This window comes from Dipodomys spectabilis, unplaced genomic scaffold (assembly GCF_019054845.1).
Source record: "Dipodomys spectabilis isolate Male_0828 unplaced genomic scaffold, ASM1905484v1 ptg000570l, whole genome shotgun sequence".
NCBI classification, from domain to species: Eukaryota; Metazoa; Chordata; class Mammalia; order Rodentia; family Heteromyidae; genus Dipodomys; species Dipodomys spectabilis.
The window spans coordinates 542,584-566,478 of NW_024871247.1; the positions used below are offsets into that span (position 1 = coordinate 542,584).

Genomic DNA, 23,895 nt, shown 5'->3' on the forward strand with positions numbered 1-23,895 from the left:
CAGAGTGGCCAGAACATGGCTCCAGTTCCCAGACTGCCTTAAAGACTGACTAGGTGAACCAAGGCTGGGCTGCCTGGCCCCAAAGGGGCGGAATGCATGTGCAGCCTTCCTTCTCCCATGGATTGTGCCGTGTACAAACATGTTGTCCCCCCACCCCACACCCATGGGGGCAGGCAGTGACCCCAGAACAGGGTCTCCCTGGGATGGCCCACATACTTAGGACCACTGCACACTGGTACCAGCACAGCAGGTAGAGGAGAGGACAGCAGTGGTCTCAACTCCAGCCCCATGCCTGCCAGCTCCTGGGTGAAATGGAGCAACAGAGACAAGGAAGTTAGACGGGCAGGGTGGGTGGGTATCATCTGGCAATGCTGGAAAGCATGCAAACACATCCACTCACTGCACATCCACTGCAAGGGAAAGGGCCCCATTTCTTAGGGGCCCCCCATTTCTTAGGAGGCACCCACACCCACAGGAACTACAGAAATGGAGCTTCACGCGGTGACGTGAAAAATGCTCCAAGGCACAGCCTTGCTGCAGCACTGAATAACTGGCAAAAAAGAAATAAAAAGGAAAGACATCCACTAAAACTTTTCATCAATGATAAGCTATTATAATTTAAAAAGAGTTTTACTTTCGTCTTGTCCTGTATTTGTGCATGGGGGCCCTCTGAATTATCCAGAAATCTCCAGAATTTCTTCATGCACAGTAATATAAATAAATATAGCTTCTATTCTTTTTTTTAATTAAGTGAGGTTGCATTTAGTTCTTTTCCATGTTTGATTCATGAAAAAGAAATCCTGAACTATATCTGTAAAACATTAAACTCAGGATTTCTTCTGAACTCCTCACTGAAGAAAGAGAATAAAATAACCGAGCAACAGGTATCACCCATATTGTCACTGTGCTAGCTCTCTCTCTGATTAGAAAATATTCCTGAGATTACTTATGTAAAATGTTTTCCTGCCTGGGCTGTCTTTGAACTGCATCCTCAGAATTCAGCTTCCTGAGTAACTAGGATAATGTGCGTGAGCCACCAGTTTAATCCATTTTTTACTCTTTCCTCAACCCCCTTTAACATGAAACCTAATCATAATCTCAATCTGAATTAACACCAACTGGTTAATGTAAGGAAAATTGTCTCTATATAATTCAATCACACATTTTTTTTGCTTCTACTTCTTAGTGGAAAACTAAATTTTAACCTAAAGCTTATCCTTCCCTAACGCTAAGAAGAAATAAAACAGTAACTCACACTTTAAACCAAATGATATCTGAATTTTTTTTGGGGGGGGTCTGGTCGTGGGGCCTGAACTCTGGGCCTGGGCACTGTCCCTCAGCTCCTCAGCTCAAGGCTAGCGCTCTACCACTTGAGCTTCAGCGCCACTTCCGGCTTTTTTCTTATGTGGTGCTGAGGAATCGAACCCAGGGCCTCAGGCATGCAAGGCAAGCGCTCTACCACTGAGCCAACTTCCCAGCCCTGATATCTGAATTTTTAAAGTAACACTGACACTGGTTTTCATTCATTCTAACTTTGATGTCATTCATTCTTCTTAAAATAAGTTGCAGTTTTACACAATATCTTACATCGTTTTCTCATCCTAACCCCAACTGTAACATCTTGCCTAATCCTAAACCTACATATGACCGAATAATCATGTTAATAGCAAGCCTCTATTTCACATTCATCATATCTCTTTCTCAGCATGTAGGTCTAAATTTTACTTGCATTTTGAGCCTAAATATTTTTTATTATTATTTTAATTGTGAAAATACCATACAGAGGGGTTACAATTACATGGGCAAAGTAATGAGTTCACTTATTTTATTTTATTTTTTATTTTTTGTGAATATACTGTACAGAGGGGTAACAATTACATGAGCAAGATAATGAGTACATTTCTTATCAAGCACTGCAGCCTCCTCCCTTGTTTACCCTTCACTTCGCTTCCCAGCTACCCCCCACTCCCACCCAAGTCTCCTCCCCCCGACCCCCCGCACCAAGGTTGTAAAGTTCATTTTCGACATGAAAACTTGTACTTCTTATTGTTGCAACGGGTCCACCTGTATCCTTAAACGACTTGTTTTACCACATCTCCTCCACAAATTCTACCGACATCAAATATAGTGAAAGCAGGGGTTATACTGTGGGGGAGGGACATACAAAGCAACAAAGAAATAATCTTATAAATGCGTTAGAAACAAATGCATGAAAGAAAAAAACATTTAAATACATATCTAAGGGTTCATTTTCCTAACATCACCTTATCTGACCTTTATTGCTTGACTCATACATATAATAGATATTGCAAATAAATGAAACCATGGGAACTATGTTTCTTTGGGCTTGGCTTACTTCATTTAATATAATTTTTTCCAAGTCTTTCCATTTCCTAACAAATGGGGCACTGTCATTCTTTCTGATTGAGGCATAGAATTCCATTGTATATATATACCACATTTTCTTGATCTATTCATGTACTGAGGGGCATCTGGGTTGGTTCCATATCTTAGCTTTGGTAAATAATGCTGCAAAAAACATAGTTGTGCTGGTAGCTTTAGTGTGGTCTTGTTTGTAAACATTTGGGTAAATGCCCAAAAGTGGGATTGCTGGGTCATAGGGGAGCTCTATGTGGAGTCTTTAGCGGAACCTCCATACTGCTTTCCAAAGTGGTTGAACAAGTTTACACTCCCACCAGCAATGAAGTAAGGTTCCCTTCTCTCCACATGCCCTCCAGCATCTGTTGTTGTTAGAGTTCTTGGTTATAGCCATTCTAACTTGGATGAGGTGGTATCTCAATGTTGTTTTGATTTGCATTCCTTTTATGGCTAGAGAGGTTGAGCATTTCTTCATGTGTCTATTGGCCATCCTTCTTTCTTCTTCACAGAAGTTTCTCTTTAAGTAATTAGCCCACTTATTTATTGGGCAATTGTTTCTTTGAGGATTTGCTGTTGGGGGATTTAATTTTTTGAGTTCCAAGTATATTTTAGATATGAGACCCTTGTCTGTTGTATGGCTAGTAAAGATCTTTTCCCAATCTGTGAGCTTTCTATTGATCTTGCTAGCTATGTCTTTTGCCATGCAGAAGCTCTGCAACTTCATGCAATCCCATTTGTCCAACCTTCCTTTGATTTGTTGTGTTTCCGGGTCTCTATTAAGAAAATTTCGGCCTGAGCTAAAGAGATGTAGGGTTTCTTCTATTCCATCCTGTAATGTTTTCAGAGAGTCTGCTTTGACTCTGAGGTCTTTGATCCATTTGGAGTTGATTCTGGTGCAGGGTGATATATAAGGATCTAGCTTTAGTTTTCTAGAGGTAGTTAACCAATTTTGCCACCACCATTTACTGAAGAGGCTGACTTTCTTCCATTATATTATTTTAGCTCCCTTATCGAAGATTAGTTGGCCATAGGACAGTCCAAACTGTCACTGGAACCACAAGTATTAACATCACAGCATCTCACCACAACTGATTTCTACTCCTACACTTAATGGTCGAGACAATAACCTAATTCTAGAAAAACAAATCAAAACCGAAGACCAAACCAACACCTGACAAATCAACCAAGAACATAGAGAGACATCTATTAAGATCATAGCTCCCCCAAAAAGAAAATCTCCAAATGGAAAGAACAAATGAGAAAATACAAGAAAAGTGATATCAAGCTAGTATAATTCACACAGTAAATAATCAGGCATTAGAACAGACAATCAAGTTCCTAGAAGATAGTTACAAGAACCTAGAAGATAGTTACATATACAGCTGAAAATTGTGATTAATGGAAAGATGGAAAACCTCTACAAGGAAATTTGAGAACAAGATGAGACCAACCAAAGTTTAGCTAAATAATTCACGGATACTACAAACAGAAAGATAAATAAATTCTGAGAAGACAAGGGAGTCCAAGACTAAAATTGATGCCTCGTTAAAAGATATGAGAGAAGACACAGCTAAGAAACAACCCTTGCAACTCCCCCTCTCCCCAAAAAATGTACACAAAGTCCATACAAGACCTAAAGCAAAGTATTAATAAAGAGATAGAACCCCTAAAATTGACCAAATTAGAAGACAGGGAAATCAAAAACAAAGTAGAAAGTCTCCACAGGAAATAGATGACATAGAAGAAAATCTCAGGGTCAAAGACAGAGTAGACATAATTAGAAAAAGGAAATAATCATTTAGAACAAATCCAATAGATAAGAAATGATCTTTCCAGAACTTCAAGACTCAGTTAGAAGATCAAATTTCGGGAAGATAGGTATCAAGAAGGAGAAGAGCAGGAAACTAAATGAATGGGAAACCTATTACAGAATTCTACCAGAGATCATGCCAAACATCCAAAGAGATAGGCTCATTCAGAGAAGAGAAGTCTTTAGAAACCAAACAGAATTCAAGAACTGAACAATCCACCACCACATCATAATCCATTAGAGGATCAATAAAGATCAAGGAAAGCATTATTAAAGCTGCCATAGAGAAAAGATTGATTATTTATAAAGGATATACAGTCAGAATAAATACCGATTTCTTAGCTCATATGGTAAAAAGGAGAGGCTGGCATGATGTATTACAAACAGTAAGGGTAAACAACTACCAACCGTGAATATGGTCCCAAGCCAAACTCTCCTTTACATTTAAAGAATATTTAAACATATTTCATGACAAAGAAAACTTGAAACAATGTACCTCCACCAAATCAGTAGGATAGAAGTTAATCAAAAGTATCCTTCTTAGAGAAGATCAAGAAGAAGAGGAACTGGTTATATTAATTTTTTTTATTGTTGTTCCAGGGGCTTGAAGTCTGCGCTTGGACACTGTCCCTGAGCTCTTCAACTCAAGGTGAGTGCTCTATCTCTTGAGGCACAGTGTCACTTCTGTTTTTCTGGTTGGTAAATGGATATGAGAGTCTCAGGGACTTTCCTTCGTAGGCTGTTTTTGAACTGCAGTCCTCAGATCTCAGCTTCCTGAGTAGCTAGGATTACAGCTGTGAGCCAGTGGCCCCAGGCTAAAGATGGGGGATTTTTAGAAAAGAAAATCCACCTCTTCACTTGTGTCTAAACCTCAGATATCACTAATAGAACACTTCACATTCAACTCATTTCATCAGACATTTGTAAATTTTCTCTTTTAGTTCATGTAGGAATACAACAGTCAGTATCAACTCAGCTGTGGGACTGAATCAATTGTATGGAAATTGCTAGCACCTAAATCAAGAAATGTTACATCAAAACAAATTTGACCCACTTTTGGAATAATTGTTTTCTCTTTTTATTACAAATCTTTGCTTGATTACTTCCTAATGTGAGTGATGACATTTTCACTCTTCAGCCTTCATCCACATGTGGTCAAATATTTAAGAATTCAAAGATTTCCATTGATAATTTATTAGGCTGACATCTAAGAAAATGTGGATTTCTGGAATTTGGTCTGCTGTCTTGTTTTTACACACACAGGCTTTCTATGATTTATTTGTTCTACAAGGAATTCTACTTTTGAATCTTTGTGTAACCAATTTTAGTTTCTCTGTTCAGTCTTTCTGACATTCTCTCTGGAGATTCATTTGAGTCTGCCTCATTAAAAATATATTCATCAGCTAAATGACTTTCAGTTTCTGTTTTTCCCTGACTTCGTGTCAGCTGTGATAGCAGCCCTGACTGGCTGTGCTTACTGGAGTTTTTGTTTATTTGTTTGGTGTAGTTTTTGTTGTTTGTTTTAGAAGTGTAGGATTACTATTCAAGGTAGTAGCTTCTCTGGGTCCCAGTGGTCCCCTGACCTAGGGTCAATGGGTTTTTCTCCGAAAGATTCAAAAAACAGCTGACTAAATTCCTGTTTAAATTTTCCCAAAATGAGGCAATCTGGCATCCTTGCAAAGGCATCAATAATCCTCTGTAACCACTTACAGAAATGGTCTATCAAGATGGCTTTTCAAGATTGACTGTGAAAAATGTTCATTTCCAATTCAGGACCATAAAGCGGCTCATATCCCAGGGAGCAGAATTTTGGAAGGAAGGTCCCCTTCCTTCCTTCTCTTATTATAGATCAAACCATAATATTCTGCAGTTGTGGCCAGCATGGAACACATTTTCCCAAGAATAATAATTTGTAGTGTAAAAGAGGACCAACTATCAAAATAAATGTGAAAATACTTGTCGACTAAAGACTGATTTATCTTGCTTATATCTGTTGTTATTTTCATTACTTCAAACACATAGATAAATTATATTGGGATTAGACAAGAGGCAAGGGATTAATGAAATAAACATTCAGTTTACTTTCATATATCCAATATAATACACTTAAACCCTTACGGAAAATTAAAACCAACTGGAGAAACAATGTCAGAAATATAAAATAAGCCTCAATATGAATAATCTGGCACAGATGCATCATCATCTACTCATTTGGTACAAAATAATAAAAATTTAATTAATGAATATGACTTTTAAGTATAAACTGAAATAGTCCTCGTGTATATGATTGTATATAATTTTTAGATGTCACCGAGCAGGAATTTAACATGCATGTAGAATTCAAATTTCCACCATTTAAGCTAGATGAGATGAGTAATCCCTCCTGTATTGTGTGGTGTGAATTTCACCACAATGCTGAACTCTTCCACCTAATACTGAGACATGTGCAATAATTTATTATTTCATATTAAAATGAGTGCTGAGTACAAGATACTTTGAATTATTCCATTAATTCGCAGAAATGAAACAATAATGATATATTATTTGTTTAAATTCTAATGCTCCTAATTTCACAATTCATGAAATATATTATTAAAATAAGTTTCATTTTTTTCTTTTTTATACCTGGCAGAAATTAAAATTATATATTAAACATTCAATATGAAGTAATCAATAATAACTAATATATTATTAAAATTATGTACTACTAAACTCTGATGTGAATTATCATTCTAACAAATTGTGATGTAAACTACATTTAATAGAATTAATTTAATATTTATTAAACTTACCATCTTGTTATTGTTTCCTAACTGTGTCATTTGTTATTCTTGGTCCAAGTCATCTCTTCACCTCAATTGTTTAATTTTCTATTTTATCTCTATTGTTTTGCTGATTATGCATTTTGTTTTCCCTTTCTAGTGACTGACATAAGGCTGAAAATCTGTATGCTAGTTTATTACTTCCTATGTTAAATTGCTGCTCTCCACAGTTGTTCTACTCTTCTTTTTGTAGTACAGAATTTCCCCTAGTCCCATCGACTGTATTGCTACTCCCATATATTTTATTTTTTATTTAAATTTTATTTTCAAGGTAGTGTACAGAGGAGGTATAGTTACATAAGTAAGGTAATGCATTTATTTCTTTTCTAACTTGTTTCCCCTTCCCTCATTTTTCTCCCTCTTCGCTCCCAATGCACCTCCCAAGATTATTTCCAAAATATTGTCTTGTGAGTATCACTGTTGCAGAGGTTCCCCCTTTGTCCTTTGTCTCACCATTTTGTTTTTTCCCTTTCCCTTCCCCAGTTTAGATCAACATATTTACAATACCCAATGTATCAAAATCAAATACAGTGACTATCGGGGATAACCCATAGGTGGGGAAAACACAAAAAAGATAAAAATAAATCATGTAGTACATTAAGAATAACAACAACAAAGAACATATCTTGGAGTTCATTTCATTTAGAATCATCTTATACGGTCATATGTACATAGCTATTGAGTTATTTTGCTCATCTACTAAGATTATACTTGATGTACACAATAATGCTCCCCTAAGAAGAACAACTCTTACTTACTTAGTTTCATTCCTATGTAAGGCCAGTGTTGTCCCCTGTGTCCTCATGTTGTACATTACAACTCTATACCTGGTCATACTGTATATCCACTATCTTCTACATTGTGAACTGAATGCCCCAGAAGTTACACTTTGCTTTAATTTATTAAAAAAAATTCCGCCTTAATGTTTGAGGTGTGTGTGTGTGTGTGTGTGTGTGTGTGTGTGTGTGTGTGTGTGTTTACAAAGATCAGAACACAACATTTTTCTTCATTTACAATACAACTTTCAGGTCATTGTAAGTTGTGGCAAATGGGAAAGTCTCTTGCTATTTTAAGGATGAAACAGATGATGATATTTGTGCATGTATCACATTTGCTTTATTAGTCTGTTGTTGAACACTGAACTCTGACTTATATCTTGGCTGTTGTGAATAAGAATGAACTATAGATATATTTACGAATTACCCAGTGAGAAATAATCACATGATTGGTGGGTCAGATGATATTTCAACTTTGGATTTCTTTAGAAACCTGCATACTAGTTTCTACAATGAGAATACTAACTAAGAGTGTAGAAAATTTCCTTTTCTCCACACTCACCAACATTATTACCTTTTGTTCAAAGGTAATAAAAGGCAGGTTTATACTATCTGCAGTAACCCAAACTGGCCTTAGACTTAAATCCAACCTCCTAAATGCTTGGAATTACAAGCCTTTACCACCACAACTGGTTCCATTGATTTTTTTATGAGTTATAATAGTTATGAAGTAGTATCATAGTAGTTTTGAATTATATTTCTCGAATGACTTCTACTCAAAAAGCATTAAGCCAGCATAGAAGTTGTATTAAACACAACTTTGTAAACCCACAGGCGATTTTCAGGGCTTTATGGAGAACATGTCTATTCAGACCTTTTGTCCATTTTTAATCCATTTCCTTGTTAATCTCATCTCTAAGCTCTTTAAACCAGATCAATAATTAATTGAAGGTAGAAAAGAAAAAAAATGTAGTAACTCATAACATTTTTCAATTTTCAATAAGATGGTATTGCTTAAATCATTTTCTGTTTACACTTGTGACTATATAACTCAATTTTAGTTAGACCTTTTACAAGGCTGTAATTCATATATTTTACATTGATTGTTCTTTCCAAAGCCTGTTTGTCTAATTTCCCTTGGTTTCTTTCAGTCCCAATGGTTCAAATTTCAAACTGAAGAATAAATAGAAGGAAGCAAACAAAAAATACAGTTCCTCTCATCAGATCATGCCTGTATAAGAATGAGTAAGAGTTCATCCATCTAAGGACCTATGATAGGACAACAGAAAAAGAATTCATTCTTCTAGGTCTTCTTTATCTTTGTGATGTAACTTAAAAGTTGTAAAACACATTATACTGGTCAGATACTTTTATGTTTTATCAGTTTTACACATTTTCGTATGGATTTCATCTCAGTCTACAAGATAACTTCATCGTTCTGTCTCTGGTATTTTTACTCTAACAAGACATAAGATAACCAGTTTGATTTACAGCATGAGAAGTTATCCAACTGGCTTGCTTGGAAGCAGAGCATGGTCAATAGATATTAGTTCTGGTTGCTCACTACATGTAATGGTTTCTGTACTACTTATCACATTTTATTTAGTATTTAAAAAAGACTGCTGGCTAAACTCAAACTCATCCATACAAGTTTATATTAAGTATTTCGCAAGTGTTATTTCCTTTAATTCTTAAGATAACATTTGCTATAATGCTAATGTTATTACCATTTTAGTGTTGGAAAAAATTGTAATTAAAGGCAGTAAGTGTATGGCTCAAAGACACAGTGAGTGAGGAAGAAAATGAGTCAAAGTTTCCAAAAGTCTTTCAGCAATACACAAAAGGTAGATAAAATCTCTTCATTCTATGACACTCTCAATTCAATATTCATATTGTCCAAGAAATAATAGTATACAATGTCTTGGTGACATTGGGTTATCATGCACAGAACTGAGCTTATAAATTGAGGTACAAAGAGAAGCATATTTCTTCTGTCCCACAGTTCCAGTATCCTTTTTAAAATGTACTAAAATTTTAAATATCAACACTTACTGTCTTTTAACAATTCCAAAACGAAATAAATTCACATATAATCAATCCAAAATGTTTTAAAAGTAGGAGATGATAAAACAGGCCCCTGTGAAGTAAATTTTCTTCTACTTTATACATTATTCTGAAAGCCTTTTGCTGGTTTATAAGGCCTGTAATCCTACTACTGGGGATAACTACTCAGGAGCCTAAGATCTGTGGATAACATTTGGATGCCTATCAGGGCAAAATAAATTCATAAGATTATTTTTCAAAAATTTTAATGAACTAGCAAAGGGCCAGGAATGGAGATGTAGCTCATTTAGTAGCTCACTAATAGAGCGAAAAGTAATAGCAAGACCTTGAAGCCCTGATTTCAAGCTCTGAGCATGCCAACACACATGCAAGTGTGTGGGCACACTTTATTCAAAATTTGTTCAAAATACCTTCATATCAGTGTTTTTCATTAATTTCTTAACGATATTATGAGTGAAATAAAGGAAATAAACTCTTCTATCTCAGAACATTTTTATATGTTTTCATTGCAAAAATGCTGTACAGAAGGGTCACAGTTACACGAGCAAGGCAATGAGTACATTTCCTAACAAGCATTGTTAACTCCTCCTTTATTATTCCCCTACTATCCCTTCCCTTCCACCTCCACAAGTCCACTCACCTCCTCCCTTCCCCTGCCTCAATTGTAAAGTTTATTTTACAACATAGTGTCTTGTGCATCTCATTGTTACAATCAGTGAACCTGTATCCCTATTTAAGCATTTTCTTTTTCTTCTTCCCATCCACAAATTAGAAGAGACTATAGACAAGATGTAGGCGCACCAACTTCAAATACAGTGAAAACAGGTGTTATAACATGGGGTCGGAACATATAAAGAAGCAAAAAAAAAAAAAAAAAAAAAAAAAAAACCACACTGTATGTTATAAGTATGTGAGAAACAATAGCAAGAAAGAAAAAACCACTTGTGTCACTAACTTCGGTTCATTTCCCTTAACATAATCTTATCTGGTCATATGCTCATAGCTTTTGACCTTTTCTGCTTATCCCAGACATATATTAGTTATTGAAAATTAGGGAAACCATGGGACCTATGTTTATTTGGACTTGGCTTACTACACTTCATAATCTATTCCCGAAGCCTTTCCATTTCCTAACAAATTAGGCGATGGAATGACAGGAGTTTGCCTGTCATCCTTAAGCAGGGGCCATGTTAATCTTCTCGGTATCATTCCAAATTTAGTGTATATGATGCTTCCTCACTGCTTCTCAGGGAGCAAAGGAGGGAAGGCCTTCTCTCACCCTCCAGTACTGGAGATCTCCACCTTGGATACTGACAATGCTCGATGGAGCTGCTAGCTCCAACTTAAGCTTTGGAAGAAAACTGGAGTCATTTAGCAGGTCACAAGAACCTAAGCTGACCTGCCAGACTCAGCTCCACCCAGAGAAAAGTCACCCAGCTCGGGCGCCAGCCATAGGAGTGGCTTTCTTCACTGGGTAATCAGAGCCAGAGGCTTCCCCTCCCTTTAGCAGCCTTGACAATCAATTGAAATTCAGTAAAAATTATCCCGGAGAGTGGCTCCAGGCTGGGCTCTGGGAGTTTCTCACAAACTAGCCCCCGGGAAAAGCTAATGTTTGCTGAAAGTCCTCAACTCTACCCAGAACCTAGCCTCATCACAGCATCTCCAAACTTGAGGAAAAAGCCATCCCCCTCTTTTGTGATACTCAATGCATATCTCCCTTCCATTGAACTAATCTGGGAGGAGGATCACAAAATCCTGGGTAAAGCAGAGCATTTTTCTGCCTGTTCAAACAAACTGACGTAAGAAACCAACCAAGCCACAGGAAAATCAAACACCACAAGCAGACCAGAGACTCCAACAAGAGGCTGGTTATGGACATAAGGGAGATACATGATTTTTCCGACCCCTAACAAAAAATTTTTTTCTTTTTTCTTTTTGGTACCTTTTATAAAAACTTTTTTCTAAAACTTTTTTAAAATTTTTAATTTTTACCTTTTTTGAAAAAAAATTGTTTTCTAGTAACTTTTTTTCCTCTTATAATTTTTATTTTAGGGGTATATGTGTGTGTGCGTGTTTCTTTCTTTTCTTTTAAAAAAAATTCTTTTTGTTTTTTGTTTAGCTCTACTGAACTTCTGATCTTTTCTTCTTTCTTTCTTATCCTTTTCACCTTTTCTTCTCTTTCGTTCTTCTTTATGCGATTTAATTGTTGTTCTGCACCTCCTCAGATAAACCCGTAGTCGATTAGTAGACCTTATCCCCCATTGTGTACACACTTAATGCACAAATTCATTACTCAATTAAAAACCTCTTAGACTTAAATTCCTTAATAGCAGTACTACCTCTTTATACCTATATAATATTTTAAGTATTTTTATTTTTAAATTTTTCACATCTCCTTTATATTCCTCCCTGCCTCTCATTATATTCACGTTCTTCTCTGAATAGTTTGTATTCATTTCTGCTTCATATTTTAAATATTTACTTTTCTATTTTTCTTCGTCACTTTTTTCCCTTTCCTTTCTTCTTTTTTTTCGCTCTCTACTTTCATACTATCCAACTTATTTCCTTCTTTGAGATTAGGACTCAGTTAACTCTCCCTGTACATTCCCACATCATTCTATTCCTATTGTTAACCCACATCTCTCCCTAAACCTAATAATTTCTGGTTTACCAAATTCTTCTTCATGGTTCGCACCCCATTAATATATAGTTGTTAAATGTTGAATAGATGTATCTGTTGAACTAGACTGCATCTGCAGAATATTGACTGTGCAAATACAGACTTTGGTTGATGCTTGCCTTAAGAAAGTGTTCTAGCAAAAAACTGGTGTTATTTTCATCCCAAATGGGCAGAGTAAGCTGGAAAAACACAAGAAAAATGGCAAGTCCGGGTATCTCCACTCCCACTCATGATAATCAGGGAACAGAACAGATAATGAATAATCCACTGCTGGCAAACATGATAAATGAAAATATTGAAAACATACAAAGGACTCTGTATGAGCGTGACAGGGAGAGAGAGGAGGCAAACAAAAGGTCAATGCAGGAAAAGATTGAAAACTTACAAAGGACTCTGTATGAGAGTGATAGGGAGAGAAAAGAGGCAATCCAAAAATTTATACAGGAATATCATGAGCGTGAGGAAGCTACTCAAAAAATGATACAGGATTTGCGTGAACAGCTTGAGAATACTCAAAGAGAAAGGCAGGAATGGTGTGAGCAGGCTGAGAACACGCAAAGTGAACTACAGGAATGGCATGAACATCAGGAAGCTAAGCAAAGAGTAATACAGGAATTGATAGAGCAGGATGAGTATACACAAAGATCACTGAAGGCATTCATGGGAGCCATTAAAAAAGAGCTGAGGGAAGTCAGGGAGACCACAAAGGGAAAGCTGAATGGAACCCAACAGAAGGAATGGGAGTCCAAGGAAACCATAAACAATCAACTAAGTGATTTTAGAATAAACATTCAACACCCAATTAAGGAAGTAAAGACGTTCATTCAAGATCTAAAACAAAGCTGCAACAAAGGATTTGAAGCCATCAAAGCTGACTAATTAGAAGGAGAAGAATTTAAAATTAAAGTAGAAAGTCTTGACAGCAGGTTAGAGGATGCAGGAGATCGAATCTCGGGGATTGAAGACAGCCTAGATAGTATAGAGAAAGAACATACAACCATCCAAGACAAGTCCAAGAAATATGATAGATCTATCCAACACTTGGAAGACACCATCAGAAGGCCTAATCTGAGGATAATTGATGTAGAGGAGCACCTAGAAACAGAAGTTAATGGTCTAGGAAATTTGTTTAACAGGATCCTAGCAGAGAACTTCCCAAGCATGCAAAAAATAGGCCTATTCAGATACAAGAAGCTTTTAGAATTCCAAATAGACCAGACCAGAATAGGAAATCCCACTGTCACATTATAATCCACACAGGATCAACTCAGACCAAGGAAAAGGTCCTTAAAGGTGTGAAGGAGAAAAGATGAATAACTTATAAAGGGAAACCAATTAGAAACACCACAGATTACTCAGCAGAGACAATCAAGGCAAGAAGAGCCTGGAATGATGTATGCCACCCCCTAAAAACAAACAACTATCAAGGAAGAATACTCTACCCAGCTAAACTCTCCTTCATAACTGAAGGCCAAATAAAAACCTTCCATAGCGAAGAAAAATTGAAACAATACATCTCCACGAAACCAGCCCTACAAAAGATTCTCAAAGATGTCCTACAAATAGAAAACCAACAAGACCATAATAAAGGGCAAGAAACTGCACCCACACTGAGAATCCAAGAACCATAGGAAGAACCCAGTTTTAGGAGCCCCAAGAAGGTGGATAACAAGGCAGGAACTCCCAAATACCTCTCAGTCCTATCTCTCATTATTAATGGACTTAACTCTCCAATTAAGTGACATAGACTCTCTAGTTGGATTAAAAAACAAGATCTTTCTATCTGGTGCCTTCAGAAGTCACATCTTGCCAGTAAAACAAACACATTTTCAATGTTAAAGTCTGGAACAAAATCTACCAAGCAAGCGGCCCCCATAAATAGTCGATAGTTACAATCCTAATATCAGATAAAAGAACTTCAAATTAAAATTTGTGAGAAGAGATAAAGAAGGTCGCTACATACTAATTAAGGGATCTTTCCTTCAGGAGCATATTACAATTCTAAATATCTATTCGCCAAACAACGGAGCACCCAAATTTATCCAATAAACACTACTTTCCCTCAAATTCCACATAGATCCAAAGAAATTAATTGTTGAGGATTTTAACACACCAATCTTCCCACTAGATAGATCAACTCGGCAAAACCTCAACAGAGAAACCGCAGATCTAAACAACTGCACAGATCAACTAGTTGTTACAGCCATCTACTGAATATTTCACCCAGCAGCTTCAGAAGTTTGCTTTCTGAGCAGCACATGGAACATTTTCTAACATAGACCACATTTTAGGTCACAAAGCAAACTTGTCCTAATTCAGAAACATTGAATTTATATCACGCATTCTCTCTGACCACAAGGGAAGAAAATTAGAACTCAACACCGAAAGCCACCAAAGAAAGTCTTGTAACACACAAAGGCTGAACAAAACACTATTGAATGACCAGTGGGTCATGGAAGAGACTAGAAAGCAAATTCAAATTTTCATGATATTCAACAAAAATGAGCACACAAATTACCAGCTCCTCTGGGACACAGTAAAGGCAATACTCAGAGGCAAATTTGTAGCTCTGATTTCCTACATCAACGAATTGGAGAGATCTGAAACCAACAATTTAATAAGACATCTGAACTTCCTTGAAAAAGAGCAGCAAGATAAACCCCAATCCAGTAGACAGAAAGAAATAATTAAAATTAAATCAGAATTAAATGAATTAGAATCCAAAAAGACTATAGAAAGAATCAACAAAAGAAAGATTTGGTTCTTTGAAAAAATTAACAGACCGTTAGCAAATCTTATCAGAAAAAGAAGAGAACACACCAAATAAATAAATTCAGAGATGAGAATGGAAACATCAGCACAGAAACAACCAAGATTCAGAACATAATAAGGGGATACTTCTCAAAACTTTATCTAATTAGTATGAGAACTTGGCAGAAATGGAACTTTTCCTAGCAAATATTGACATGACAAAACCAATCCAAGATGAGTTAAACCATCTTAACAGGCCCATATCAAGCATTGAAATAGAAACAGCAATAAGAGAACTCCCAGCTAAGAAAAGTCCAGGAACAGGTGGATTTACAGAGGAATTCTACACAGCCTTCAAAGCAGAGCTCACACCAATACTCCTCCAATTCTTCAATGAAATTGAAAGAGAAAGTTCACTACCAAACACATTCTATGAAGCCATCATAACCCTCATCCCAAAATCAGGCAGGGACTCATCAAAGAAAGAGAACTATAGACCCATTTCTTTGATGAACATTGATGTAAAATTTCTCAACAAAATTTTGGCCAATCAACTTCAACAAAATTCATCCAAAAAATCATACATTATGACCAAACAGGATTCATTTTAGGGATGCAAACCTGGTTAAATATATGCAAATCAATTAATATTATTCATCACATCAAAAGGTTCAAGGATAAGAACCACATGGTTTTCTAAACAGAATCAGAAAAGCATTCAACAAGATCCAGCACCCCTTTATGATGAAGGTTTTGGAAAAATTAGGAATCCATGGAACATTCCTCAATACAATAAAGGCTGTGTATGACAAGCCTACAGCCAGCATTATACTTAATGGTGAAAAACTAAAGCCATTTCCTCTTAACTCAGTAACAAGAAAAGGACATCCACTCTCTCCACTTCTCTTCAATCTAATATTAGAATGCCTAGCTACAGCAATAAGACAAGATGCAAACATAAAGGGGATCCAAATAGGGAAAGAAGAGATAAAATTCTCCCTCTTTGCAGACGACATGATCTTCTCCACTCCCAAATTACTCAAGCTGATTCAAAACTTTGGCAAAGTAACAGGGTATAAATTTAACCCCCCAAAATCGATGGCTTTTCTGTATTCCAACAATGAGAAAAGTGTGGCTGAAATTAGGAAAGCAACTCCATTTGTAATAGCCCCACAAAAAATAAAATACCTAGGAATTAACTTAACTAAAGAAGTGAAGGACCTCTATGATGAAATCTTTAAAAACTTGAAAAAGAAGATCAAAACAGAACTTAGAAAATGGGAAAAACTCCCACGCTCCTGGATTGCAAAGATTAACATCGTAAAAATGGCAATACTTGCCAAGGTTATCTACAAATTCAATGCAATATCTATCAAAATTCAAACCTCATTCTACAAGGGAATAGAAGAGGCAATCCAAAAATTCATATGGAACAATTGAAGACCCCGAATAGCAAAACCGCTCCTCAACGGAAAGAATGCTGCTGGAGGAATATCAATACCAAATTTCAAACTCTACTATAAAGCCATAGTAATCAAAACAGTTTGTCACTGGCACAAGAACAGACCTCAGGACCAATGGAATAGAATTGAAAACCCAGAAATGAACCGACAGAACTATAGCCATCTAATCTTTGATAAGGGAACTAAAAAAAATGGAATGGAAGAAAGACAGCCTCTTCAGTAAATGGTGCTGGCAAAATTGGTTAACTACCTCTAGAAAACTAAAGCTAGACACTTACATATCACCCAGCACAAAAATCAACTCCTAATGGATCAAAGACCTCGGTGTCAAAGCAGACACTCTGAAAACATTACAGGATGGAATAGGAGAAACCCTAGGTCTCTTTGGCACAGTCCGAAATTTTCTTAATAGCGACCCGGAAACACAACAAATCAAAGAAAGGTTGGACAAATGGGATTGCATGAAGTTGCAAAGCTTCTGCATGGCAAAGGACATAGCTAGCAAGATCAATAGAAAGCCCACAGATTGGGAGAAGATCTTCACTAGCCATACAACAGACAAGGCTCTCATATCTAAAATATACTTGGAACTCAAAAAATTAAATCCCCCAACAACAAATCCTCAAAGAAAAAAATGACCAATAAATATGTGGGCTAAAAGCTTAAAGAGAAACTTCTGTGAAGAAGAAAGAAGGATGACCAATAGACACATGAAGAATTACTGAACTTCCATAGCCATAAAAGAAAGGCAAATTAAAACAACATTATGATACGACCTCACCCCAGGAAAATAGCAACAGATGCTGGAGGGGATGTGGACAGAAGGGAACACTACTTATTGTTGTTGGGAGTGTAAACTTGTTCAACCTCTTTTTGAAACTAATATGGAGGTTCCTCAAAAGACTCCACATAGAGCTACCCTATGACCCAGCAATCCCACTTTTGGGCATTTATCCAAATGCTTACAAACAAGACCACACTAAAGCTACCCGCACAACTGTGTTTATTGCTGCATTATTCACTATAGCTAAGATATGGAACCAACCCAGATGTCCCTCAGTAGATGAATGGATCAAGAAAATGTGGTATATATACACAATGGAATTCTATGCCTCCATCACAAAGAATGACAGTGCCCCATTTGTTAGGAAATGGAAAGACTTGGAAAAAATTATATTAAATGAAGTAAGCCAAGCCCAAAGAAACATAGGTCCCAAGTTTTCCCTTATTTGCAATATCTAGTATATGTATGAGTCAAGCAGAAAGGTCAGATAAGTTGATGTTAGGAAAATGAACCCTAAGATATGTATTTAAATGTGTTTTTTCTTTCATGCATTTGTTTCTAATGCATTTATAAGATTATTTCTTAGTTGCTTTGTATGTCCCTCCCCCATATTATAACCCCTGCTTTCACTGTATTTGATGTTGATATAATTTGTGGAGGGGAAGGGGAAAAACAAGTCATGTAAACAAGGATACAGGTTTACCTGTTGCAACAATGAGAAGTACAAGTTGTCATGTCGAAAACGAACTTTACAACTTTTGTGTGGGGGAGGGGGTGAGGAGTGAGTGGGGGGGACGGGGGGGGGGGCTGGGAAGGGATAAGAAGGGGAAACAAAGGAGGAGGCTACAATGCTTGATAAGAAATGTACTGAATATCTTGCCCATGTAATTGTAACCCCTCTGTACAGTATTTTCACAATAAAAAATAAATAAAAAATAATTCCAGATATTTATATTTCAAGAGAAGTGTAGGAGGCGGAATTCAAGTATTCTATACAAGGGACCTGTCATAATGAACACTACAGCAAGTGTTAAGGTTTGTTAAAAGTTTTAATGTTTGAAATGTATTTAATTTTGGGTATTTGTTTATATATGCCCAAAATAGGTCTGTTAGGCAGGTCATAATTCTTTTCTATAAAATAGTTAAGATTCATGGTAGCAGACATATACCACTAAGTATCTACATTTCAGAGTTTAGAAACTTTACTAATGAGAACTTGCAAAATCTCTGTGTAAAGTACCAGAGTAAAGAGTTGACTTTGTTATCTACACAGTTTCTATTAAAACTATAGCACTTCCTTACTTTATATGTTAGCGAGGAACAAATGAAGATATAAAACATATACAAATTATAAGATGAACCACAAATGGTAATCTTAGTGGGTGACTTTAACCACTACTCATAGCCTATAAAATTCTTGTTGAACATCATAATCTTAGCCACTGTTAACTGTAAAGAAATATGACAATAATAAAATCTAATATATAGTAAACTTTAAATACTGAAAACACTGGTAATTGTTTTGTTTTTTATTTTATTAATCATTAATACTTAATTATCGGCGTTCTGTATTTGTAGCATTGTTTTCCTTGTTGTAATAGGATACAACTTTTTGTAAGTTGTCATTAGGAGGTACTTTGAGAAGGTTACTGGGATAGCCAAACCATTTTTTATCGGTGCATGTAAATTTAAAAAGAGGAAAATTAAGAACAAAATATTTATTTATAAAATGGTCAAGTAGAATCTGAATCAGGAATATTGATAAATGTCCACACTTAAAATATTAGTCCTAGGCTGTAGTAGAGCTATTACAGAGTTGAGGCCAAAAACGTGGGAGACTGTTTTTTGTTTTGTTTTTTATTTGGATTTTGTTGGTCATGGGGCTTGAACACTGGGGCCAGGGTTCTGGCCTTCAGCTCAAGGCTAGTGCTACCACTTGAGCCACAGCACCACTTGCATCTTTTTCTGCTTATGTGAAGCTGAGGAATCAAACCCAAGGCCTCATGCATGCAAGGCAGGCACTCTACCATTGAGCCACCTTACCAGTACCTGAGAGACTGTATTTTAAAAAATCATCTAGACAACATTTGCTTCTGCTTTGGGTTATATAATGAAATATATGAATATCTTTTTACGTTTTGTGCATTGTTGTATTTCTAAATATATACTAACTGCATCCACTTCATCCTTTTTAAAGTCATGAAATATCTCTGAGTGTTTGCTTCTGTGAAGATTGTTTTGCATTTATAATTTCTTCTGAGTCATTTTTATTTTTTTCAAAATCACTTTATATTTAATGCTGATGGGTATTTACAAAGAGACATGGATATAGAGGATTTAGTTTACAAAGTGAACATTAAAATTTGACCTCAAAAAAAAATCAGCCTTAACACATATTTTCATATCTTTCCCCACATTCTCCCTAAAAGATGACAATATTAAGAATGTCTGAGGGAAGCGTTTTAGCTCCAATTTTCTTGGGCTTCCTAGGTTTAGAATTCTTAAATTACAAGCTGTAATGGAAAAAGATATTTTGGTGCACTTTGCCCTTCAGACTGTTTCTTGTCCTTTCCTTTTCTCGACTCCATTATTAGAGATTTTTTTTCAGAGATGACTCTATCTCAACTTTTCCCTCTTCCTCCATGGACAAATGAATTTGCAGATCAAGACTCTTAGACAGAAAGAATTTAAGAGCCTGAATCATAGGTACTTCTCTCATACCCCATCCCTACAAAGACACAAGTACCAAAGCAGGATACATAGTTTCATATTTTTCTACCAAGGCCAAGGCATGAGGATGCTTGCTTCTGAGGGTGCCTGTTTGGGGCTCTTCTTGATGTTGCAGATTAACTTTATATCTAGTTCCATTATCAGCTACCAAGGATGGCATGTTTATACCATCAGGAGGTTGGCTCAACAGGGAGGCTGGATGTGTCGCCTATGAGGGGCTCCAAGGATCGCTCATGAATGGCACAGACCATCTGTGTTGGAAATACAGGAGGCAATTAAGGTATCCTACAAACACCTTCTCAGCAAGGCAAAGTTTACTTCTGTGGAAGGCATTCTGTCTGTCACACGCCCAAGTTGAATAAACACACTGGACAGGCAGCTCACCATTGGCTCCCATGAATTTGAACTTTGGAATCATCTTTCATATTGGCTCAAATTTTTTACTCCTTTCAAACTAGTCAAAAGTTTTAATAATCAACCAAATCCAGAACACCTGGCCATATGAAAAATAACCAACTTTTACCCAGCCGGTGTTCTACCACTAGTGCCATGCCTCTAGCCCCTGGCACTTCTCTAAAATAGCATTGGCAAGGTTTTGACTGCCTTTACAAGGGAAGTGCTTGTATCAATCAAGCACTTCAAGATTTAACTTCTACAATTCTCCCATGTGATTTTGCTTTCTTTTCTTCCAACCAATAAACACTGACTTTCCTATTCAGCAGTATCCAATAAGATATTTTGATTAAAAAAGTGGTTTGTTTAAGGCAGTTTTTAAGTCAGTTACTGAACAAAACCAGTTTTACAAGACCTAAAGCAACCATGTACACATTACTATGAAACAATTACTAAAGAGGTAAATATTGACACAATAACTCATTGTTAAAATGCTTGTTCTATCATCAAACTAGTAAAGGGATCTGCCAACATACAAAGAAACAACCTTTTTTATAAGTGACTGGGGGCTGGTCTGGGGTTTGATTTCATGCTCTGGGCATTGTCCACTTTAGCCACAACTCAAAGCTACCACAATGTAGTATCTTTTTTACAGCCTCATTGGAAATAAAAGTCTCATCTTTCCTGCTTGGGTTGGCTTCAAACACAGATCTTCAGAATTCAGCCACCTGAGCATTTAGGATTATACTCAGCATCATCTCAGTTTTTAGGTAACTTTTTTACCAGTATTAAATCCTTGTAAGTCTTTCTGTAGCATTGGCCTCCAACCACCACAGAGATTCCCTTTGAAGTATATTTATTCTTTTATTTTTATATGTTTATTGTAAAAATACTGTATAGAGGGGTTAGTTACATGAGCAATGTAAAGCATACATTTCCCATCAAGCATTGTTACCTCCTCCTTTGTATTTCCCCTACCATCCCTAACCTCCCAGCTCCAAAACTACCTTATACACTCCCTCCCACACCCCCTAAATTGTAAAGTTTGTTTTTCAACAGTGTCTGGTGCATCTAATTGTTACAATGGGTCAACCTGTATTCCCATTTAAGCATTTTGTTTTTTCCATTTCTCTCCCCAAACTAGAGAAGTGTATATACAAGATGCAGAACACCAACATCAAACTCATTGGAAACAGAGGTTAGGCTGTTTGGGTGGAGGGGGGCAGAATATAAAGAAACAAAAATCAAATGGAACATTATAAATATGTTAGAACAATAGCAATAAAGAAAAAACCACTTGTGTCCCAATGTTTGGGCTCATTTCACTTATCACCTTCTTATCTGGTCAAGTATCTGGTCAAGTATCGTATTTAGACCTATTTTTTTCCCATTCAATCCTACCAGTGGCTCCTACTTACTTTTCCATGGTTTCAATTAACAAACACTACTGATAAATAAAAGCACATATTGGAATAATTTGTTTATGGAGATCATAGATTGTGGAGAATAAAACTAATAATAAAACTAATAAAAGAATAAAAAAGAATAAAACTAATTTGAGTTCCTGTTTCTTGTTTCTAGCTTTAAACTCTTTGGAAAATTTTCAGGCGCCCCTAAGTAGCATAGTTATAAATATGAAGTTTGAATGACCTGATAACTAAGAAGTCTCTCCTCACTTAATTTATGGTGTTTGAGAATGTTCAGGTGTGGGTTGGCCAATGGAACCAAAGCACAGATTCTACTCCAGTTGGCCAGTAACATCTCCAATAGTGGTCTCATGAAATACCACCAGACATTTCCCCTGGCTATGATTAGTACTTATTGCTCATCTTAAAGGATTGGCCTTCACTACATCCAGGTAAGTTTCCCAGAAATGTCCAGTTTTCCCCAGGTAGTTAACCTGGAAAGAATGGAGCTGGTCAGTTTCAGGGGTTTTTGAAATAGACTCTTGCTTCTGAGAAGAGCAACAGCATGTTCCAAGTTGTCTCTGATCACATTTCCTTGCCACACAATCTTAGCAGTACTCTGTACATGCATGAAACATTTTGTGACTTCATACCAACAAACTGAATTTGACTCTTTCTTTATTTGTAAGCTAATGTGGAAAATGTAAAGACTCCACTTTACTTTTTTCTTTCTCTAGCAGTCAACAAATATATTCTTCAATATGTAGAGTACATCCATTTACAGATGAGAAATGAGAGGCCAACAGTCAATGTAATGAGTAAATATTGCTACAATAATTTGTGTCTGAGCTCTTCACTCTGTGTGCTTACAAAAACCAGTAATTTGGTGATGGAGAGGACCAATATGAAAAGACTATGGGGAAAAATACTTTGGAAAAGTTGCTTAAATCTAGGTGATCATTAATGATTACTTGAAACAAGCTGGTGTCAGGGGCACAAAAAAGGAGTACATAGAAATCATATTAGTGACAGAAACTGAGAAAATGTTGATCATTCATCTTAACTAATGGGCAGGAGTAAAAGGTTAAGAAGAAATCTGAAGTGTTCTATGTCTCTGGCCAGGCAACTGTATTAGTGATATTCTTGGCGATAAGGACTACAGGTAGAAATGATAGATTTAGGGGAAAAAGTCTGTGATAGTTCTAAATTTTATATTAAAAAGATGCAAAGATAGGTCTCTTTAGATATAATAAAAATACCTATGATCAGGAATATGAAAAAGAATAGTAAAATCGGGGGGCATTTTTAAAGGGAAGACGAAATGGAAAGTTCTGACAAACTGTGAGCAATGTGAGCACCAGTGAGGACAAGATTAGAAGAATGAGATAAATAAGGAAACAAGAAAGTAATAAACACAGATTTACAGAAGTAAAGAAAGGAAAAAAATTGCAGGGAGAAAAGGACAAAACTGTTACAGAGATATTGTAAGAAATATGCTATTTGGATTTGAAAACTAAAAGGATATACACAAGTTCAATAAGAACAGTATTTTTGTAAAATGATAGAAATATGTCATATTGATAAAATTTTGATATATGAATGTGAAGCCATACAATTCTGGATCCATGAATTCAACAGATCCTGCTGATTTTAAATGTTGGGAACAAATACTTTTATCCTGACCTTAGAAGAATTATACAGATGTAACTGTCATGAACTTTATTTAGAGGTATTCTGTGAATACTTTTGAAACCTTTGTTTAGCCATGAGATTGTAGATTGAACTACAGCACAGACAAGTCTAATTTGTACTACAGTTCCAATGAGTTACCCATGTA

General features: G+C 36.3%; 1 non-coding gene across 1 annotated transcript; it reads right to left on the reverse strand.

The window, feature by feature from the left end:
* Positions 1-10,984: 10,984 nt before the first annotated feature.
* On the reverse strand, positions 10,985-11,091 carry LOC122100220. The gene has a single exon (XR_006146137.1). It is a non-coding gene; the product is annotated as a U6 spliceosomal RNA (small nuclear RNA).
* Between the last annotated feature and the right edge of the window lie 12,804 nt (positions 11,092-23,895).